This window comes from Babylonia areolata, chromosome 18, assembly GCF_041734735.1.
Source record: "Babylonia areolata isolate BAREFJ2019XMU chromosome 18, ASM4173473v1, whole genome shotgun sequence".
NCBI classification, from domain to species: Eukaryota; Metazoa; Mollusca; class Gastropoda; order Neogastropoda; family Buccinidae; genus Babylonia; species Babylonia areolata.
The window spans coordinates 52,229,425-52,236,924 of NC_134893.1; the positions used below are offsets into that span (position 1 = coordinate 52,229,425).

The window sequence follows — 7,500 nt, forward strand, 5'->3', positions numbered from 1 at the left end:
CAACAGATTTCATTTGTGTAAAAATCGCGTCGCCATACACTGTTCTAAAAATAGATGGATAGCTCAATGATTGGCCAGGAAAGCTGAAGCAATACTGAGTTTCGTATCCGACCGTCGTCTGCTAACTGGTGGTAGTTTCTGAACTGTAACCGTGTGTCTTCGAGGAAACTGTGTTATGTTTGTCTCCACGACATGCCAAATGTTATCTCGATTGTTATCTGCCAACAGTGTATTTACCAAAGTTATTCGCATGAAAACAGTGCAGTGACACGTAGCGCAAACGTGCTGTGGAGGCACACACAGGAATGTCAGCTTAATTAACTTTCGTCACGAGCAAGAGAAGGCTTGCCGTGCCGAAGCAGTCATCGTAGCCATCTGAGCGCTCGGCTACATGTATGACTGAAGCTACCGCATCGCGTTATATACCAACACGACTAGCAAAATGGCTGGTTGAACATTTCCGCTGGCTTCAGCTAGTAAAGGGGCCGCTCAAACGAATCATGCGCTATCCATCTCGTTTTTTTAGATCAATGGTCGCCACAGTACAGCGCCACCCTTTAAACCATGGGGGGCGGAGGGAGAGGGGAGGGGGTGGAGGTTGCTCGCATTTTGTTAATGTTGTTTTGTTGCTGCATGCTTTTTTTTTTGCTTGTTTTTCTGTTCAAGGGCCAAAAAAAAGGGGGGGGGGAATAGTGAACAGAACAAGAAAAACATATACATATAGCGTTGCTATTAATATGTAATAACAGCGGGTGCATTAAAAATCAAAATCTAAATTTTAATAAAAAGGACATAAAATGGACAACAGAGAAAAAAGAAGAAACCAAAGCAAGAGTTGAAAATACAAAAGAACACGGACGTAAAACAGGTCTCACAATCAGCCAGCCAGCTTAGCCAGCCACCCGCAAACGAATGAACATTCCTTTTGAAGCGAGAAAACATTCCTTCAAAACGAACAATTATTCCTCCAAAACGAATAAACGAGTAAGCATTCCTTCAAAACGTACAAACATTCCTTCAAAACAAATAAACATCTTATCAAAACAAATAAACATTCCTTCAAGACGAATAAACATTCCTTCAAACCGAACAAACAGTCATTCAAAACGAACAAATAAACATTCCTTCATTCAAAACAAATAAGCATTCCTTCAAAACAAATAAACATTCCTTCAAAACGAACAAACAGTCCTTCAAACCGAACAAACAGTCCTTCAAACCGAACAAACAGTCATTCAAAACGAATAAACATTCCTTCAAAACAAATAAACATTCCTTCAAAACGAACAAATAAACACTCCTTCATTCAAAACAAACAAGCATTCCTTCAAAACAAATAAACATTCCTTCAAAACGAACAAGCAGTCATTCAAAACAAATAAACATTCCTTCAAAACAAATAAACAGCCCTTCAGACCGAACAAACAGTCCTTCAAAACGAACAAATAAACATTTCTTCCTTCAAAACAAATAAACATTCCTTCAAAAAGAGCAAACAGTCCTTCAAAACGAACAAACAGTCATTCAAAACAAATAAACATTCCTTCCAAACAAATAAACATTCCTTCAAAACGAATAAACATTCCTTCAAAACAAATAAACATTTCTTCCTTCAAAACGAACAAACAGTCCTTCAAAGCGAACAGTCTTTCAAAACGAACAAACGGTCATTCAAAACGAATAAACATTCCTTCAAAACAAATAAACAGCCCTTCAGACGGAACAAGCAGTCCTTGAAAACGAACAAATAAACATTCCTTCATTCAAAACAAATAAACATTTCTTCAAAACGAACAAACAGTCCTTCAAAACGAACAAACAGTCATTCAAAACAAATAAACATTCCTTCCAAACAAATAAACATTCCTTCAAAACGAACAAACAGTCATTCAAAACGAACAAACAGTCATTCAAAACGAATAAAGTCCTTCAAAACGAACAAACAGTCATTCAAAACGAATAAACATTCCTTCAAAACCAACAAACATTCCTCCAAAGCGAATAAATATTCCTTCAAAACGAATAAACAGTCCTTCAAACCGAACAAACATTCTTTCAAAACGAACAAACATTCCTTCAAAAAACACTTACCTGCACCTCCAAAGACCACCACCCCCCCACCACCAAAAAAGAAATCACTTCAGTGGGACTGGATGATGGTGATGGTGGTGTGGAAGGGGAACGGACATCCGAGGGAGACGGAGTCAGTACCAGACTCCATGGCGCAGTGGAGTGGTCCACTTGTACTGCACTGCAATGCCTGCCTGAAGGAAAACCAATCACTCAAAAGGTTAGTTCATGAAGTACGGGGCAAGAGGGAAAAAAGAAAAAGCACACAATGGAATGAAAATGCTTTATTGTGTTATGAAACCTGAATGTTCATGAATCATAGAACAATATGCCATACTTTATTGTTATGAAATCTGAATGTTTATCAGTCACATAACAATATAGAATAGAATAGAATATGTCTTTATCAGCAAGTGTACCGGGGTCACAAGGAATATTGGGGGGCCGAGGAGGGGGGGTTGGGGGGGGGGGTTAGTACATAAAAAGGTACAAATATAAATCGAAAACAATGTAGGATCGCAGCTGTTTCCCAAACACACACAGACAGAATTTTTTTTAAACTCAAAATAAACAGGACAGCTGTCCCCGTGTCCTCATAATTCGAAGCCGTCTTCTTGAAACACAACAACAACAAAAATTAACCTGGTGGACATGTGCATGGTTGACAATATGCATTTATGTGTGCATGGGTATAATTACAATTATGCCTGTGGGTATATATATATATATATATATATATATATATATATATATATATGTAATCACACACACACACACACACACACACACACACACACACACACACACACACACATACACGTCAAGGACAGCTGTCACAATTCCCACACACAATCCATCCACCTACTTCCAACCCCACCCGACCCCACACCACCACGCCACACACACACACACATAAATACAACACCCACCAAAAAAAAAAAAAAAAAAAAAAAAAAAAATGTCAACATTTGACGCCAAAGCTCCAACGCTCTTACAGCCGAAAGCCGCTGCCGAGAAATAACACGCTTGACCAGTTACTTAAGCTGGGCAACAGTTATGCTCCAGATTAGCAGCAGAAGGCAGGTACAAGAACAGCTCTGGGTGTTCTAATCCATCAAACGCGTCCGAACACACACCTCTCCACCTATTTTAAAATTGTCTGTCTACAAGAAGAAGAAGGAGAAGGAGGAGGAGGAGGAGGGAGGAGGAGGAGGAGGAGGAGGAGGAGGAGGTGGTGGTGGTGGTGGTGGTGGTGTTCTTCTTCTTCTTCTTCTTTCTGCTGTTTTTATCCGAATATTCATACGGGAAATGCATCATTTGACAAGAAGAAATTTATGATTCACACACACACACACACACACACACACTCTCTCTCTCTCTCTCTCTCTCTGTGTGTGTGTGTGTGTGTGTGTGTGTGTGTGTGTGTGTGTGTGTGTGTCTCCCTCACACACACACACACTCTCTCTCTCTTTCTCTCTCACACACGCACGCACGCACACACACACACACACACACACACACACACACAACACAACACACACAACACAACACACACACACACACACACACACACACACACACATGAACGCAGGCCCGCATATCGCATAATTATATGTGTAATGAGACTCTCGTTTAGTGGTGGCATGAGTAACACAAACTCTTACCTTTACCGGACAAAAAAAACAACAACAGAAAGCAAAACTCCAATCAAACCTTTCACATCCTCACATATATCATGTATGTAAAGCAGTGCTCCTTCCCGCAAACACGGCCTGACTTGCCGAGAAAGCATACATCATCCTCCACTTTCCTATGCACAGTATATATATATATATATATATATATATATATATATATATATATATATATATATATATATTATAATTCAACGCGGTGGGATTTATTTGCATAAGGTGTCGAATTACAAGACATCGATGATGTAAACAACAACCCACGCACGTTTTCTTTTTGTTTTGGGGTGGTTGTTTTTTTGTTTTTTCTTCTTCTTTTTTTTTCTTTTTCCGCGATTTCCCAAGCATGCATGTAGGCATGTGACAGACAGTTCACACACACACACACACACACACACACACACACACACACACACACACACACAAAATGAACCCACCCTTCAAAGCCACCCTTCAGCCCCAAAACCAATACAGGGTTTCACAACAAACCAACTCTCACCACAACCCCCCCCCCTAGCCCCCCCCCCCCCAGCCCCACCTCCACCCCCACCCCCCACCCCCACCCCACCACCATCATGCAAAGCAACGTAAACTCACTTCATACTCCAATCCAAACTGTCAACAACAACCAAAACAAAACCAACAAAAAAATAACGTTAAAAAATAATTTAGAAAAAAAACAACGAAAAAATAAGACGTGAGGTCCCCCCCACCCCCACCCCCCACCCCCCACCCCCACCCCAATCTACACGGGCTATAGCATCCACTTTCAAAGCTCTGAATGAATGAATGAAAGAAAGAAAGAAAGAAAGAATAAAAGAACGCCTAAACAGTGCGGGAGACGTATTCTAAATGGTGCAGAGAGATAGGTGGTAGGAAAGAACATGGCAGAACAGAAAAGGAGGACAAGAGGGGGGTGGTGAATAGATTGCCAGCGCCAGCAGGGGCACGGGGTGTCATGGGAAAGAAGTGTGGAGAGCTGTTGTGGAAATACTGGTGCAGCCCCACTGACACAGATCATCAACCACGAACTGAATATGCCTGAATACAGTTATGACTAGTCCTGGCACTGAAGAAGTTTTCTTTTTTTCTTTTTTTTTTTCTTTTTTGGGGGGGGGGGGGGGAGATTGTTGTTGTTTTTTGTTTGTTTGTTTGTATTTTTCAATACATTAAGGCCGGGATAGCTGGGCGTTTCATACATGTATATTTTGATATGTGCGTGTGTTTATGATGTACTTTAAAATATTTAATCTGTGTGTGTGTGCGTGCGTGCGTGCGTGCGTGCGCGCGGGCGAACCTTTCTTCCCAGCAAGATCCTTAAAAAAAAAAACTAAAAAAAAACCATGAACTAGACCGCATGCATACTAACACACTACGCAGCGGTACAATTCCAGGCGTCGCTGGAATGAGAGAGGGAAACAGACGCATCCAAAACTAGCTCAGCGAGTGGCCTTCAGGCTGTGAGAACTGGCCTTCATCCCGCGATAGCTGAGCGACTCTTGGTGGATTAAGAACTAGTTCAACGACCTATAGCTAGTCAGCTACCCCCATGACCATCGACACTACCCCCACGACCATCGACACTACCCCCAGACCATCGACACTACCCCCAGACCATCGACCATCGACACTACCCCCAGACCATCGACACAACTTCCAGACCATCGACACTACCCCCATGACCATCGACACTACCCCAGACCATCGACACTACCCCCAGACCATCGACACTACTACCCCCAGACCATCGACAATACTACCCACAGACCATCGACAATACTACCCCCAGACCATCGACAATACTACCCCCAGACCATCGACACTACCCCCATGGCCATCGACACTACCCCCAGACCATCGACAATACTACCCCCAGACCATCGACGACTACCTCCCAGACCATCGACACTACCCCAGACCATCGACACTACTCCAGACCATCGACACTACCCCATGACCATCGACACTATCCCATGACATCGACACTACCCCATGACCATCGACACTACCCCCAGACCTCGACACTACCTCCAGACCATCGACACTACCCCCATGACATCGACATACCCCCAGACCATCGACACTACCCCCCAAAGGGACATCGACACTACCCAAGACCATCGACACTACCCCCAGACCATCGACACTACCCCATGACCATCGACACTACCCCCATGACCATCGACACTACCTCCAGACCATCGACACTACCCCATGACCATCGACACTACCCCATGACCATCGACACTACCCCCCATGACCATCGACACTACCCCCATGACCATCGACACTACCCTGACCATCGACACTACCCCATGACCATCGACACTACCCCCAAGACCATCGACACTACCCCATGACCATCGACACTACCCCAGACCATCGACACTACCTCCAGACCATCGACACTACCCCCAGACCATCGACACTACCCCCATGACCATCGACACTACCCCCAGACCATCGACACTACCCCCATGACCATCGACACTACCCCCAGACCATCGACACTACCCCCAGACCATCGACACTACCCCAATGACCATCGACACTACCCCCCAGACCATCGACACTACCTCCATGACCATCGACACTACCTCCATGACCATCGACACTACCCCAATGACCATCAACACTACCTCCAGACCATCGACACTACTACCTCCAGACCATCGACACTACCCCCATGACCATCGACACTACCCCCAGACCATCGACACTACTTCCAGACCATCGACACTACCCCCATGACCATCGACACTACCTCCAGACCATCGACACTACTTCCAGACCATCGACACTACCCCCATGACCATCGACACTACCCCCATGACCATCGACCCCCATGACCATCGACCCCCATGACCATCGACACTACCCCCATGACCATCGACACTACATCCAGACCATCGGCACTACCTCCAGACCATCGACACTACCCCCATGACCATCGACCCCCATGACCATCGACACTACCCCCATGACCATCGACACTACCTCCAGACCATCGGCACTACCTCCAGACCATCGACACTACCCCCAGACCATCGACACTACTTCCAGACCATCGACACTACCCCCAGACCATCGGCACTACCTCCAGACCATCGGCACTACCTCCAGACCATCGACGACACTCCAAGACCATAGCGCTACCCATTCGCGAGTCGCCACAGTGCTGCGCCACCAGATTTCCTTTCCTGTCTGCAATGTAAGTGCAACTGTTTTACAATCGAAGTGCATTCTTCTACATTCTTTTTTTTTTTTTTTTTTTTTTTGTTCCTACAAAAAGTTTTGCCAGGGACAAAACAACACTTTTCACAGCCGCTGTGGATTCTTTAACTTGCGCTAAATTCATGCTGCACATTCGAAACACAGACATATACGGGGGGGGCGGGGGGGGGGGGTGGAGGTGGGGGTACTGAGGGTTGGAGTAAAAAAAACAAAAAAAATCACAGTCCGGTTGCGGCCGAGACTCGAACCTGTGACCACACGTTCCCTCCCGATCATCACCACTGAGACATAAGCTCCGATTCCCTGACAAGGCCTTTGTGTGGTCGGCTGGACTTTAACTCACTCAGTACGGCCAGTCCCCTCCTCTCCTCTACACAGACCCCTCGGATGTCCAGCGGGTGTCTGAATGACCCAACCTTTAGCTTCCGTCGTCAGAACTGTGGTATTCTTTGTCAACATTCACCTCTCCAGTATAAGAGCCTTCCGCTTGCAATATTTTGATGAT

At 45.0% G+C, this 7,500-nt stretch overlaps 1 protein-coding gene across 4 annotated transcripts in view; it reads right to left on the minus strand.

The window, feature by feature from the left end:
• Nucleotides 1-7,500, minus strand: part of LOC143292884 (unconventional myosin-XV-like) — a 237,777-nt gene that overhangs the window by 213,712 nt on the left and 16,565 nt on the right. For all 4 annotated transcript variants that reach the window (XM_076603546.1, XM_076603547.1, XM_076603548.1 and 1 more), the window contains exon 2: nt 2,092-2,264. The gene's annotated coding sequence lies outside the window, so the exon portion shown is untranslated. The remainder of the gene's footprint in view (nt 1-2,091; nt 2,265-7,500) is intronic.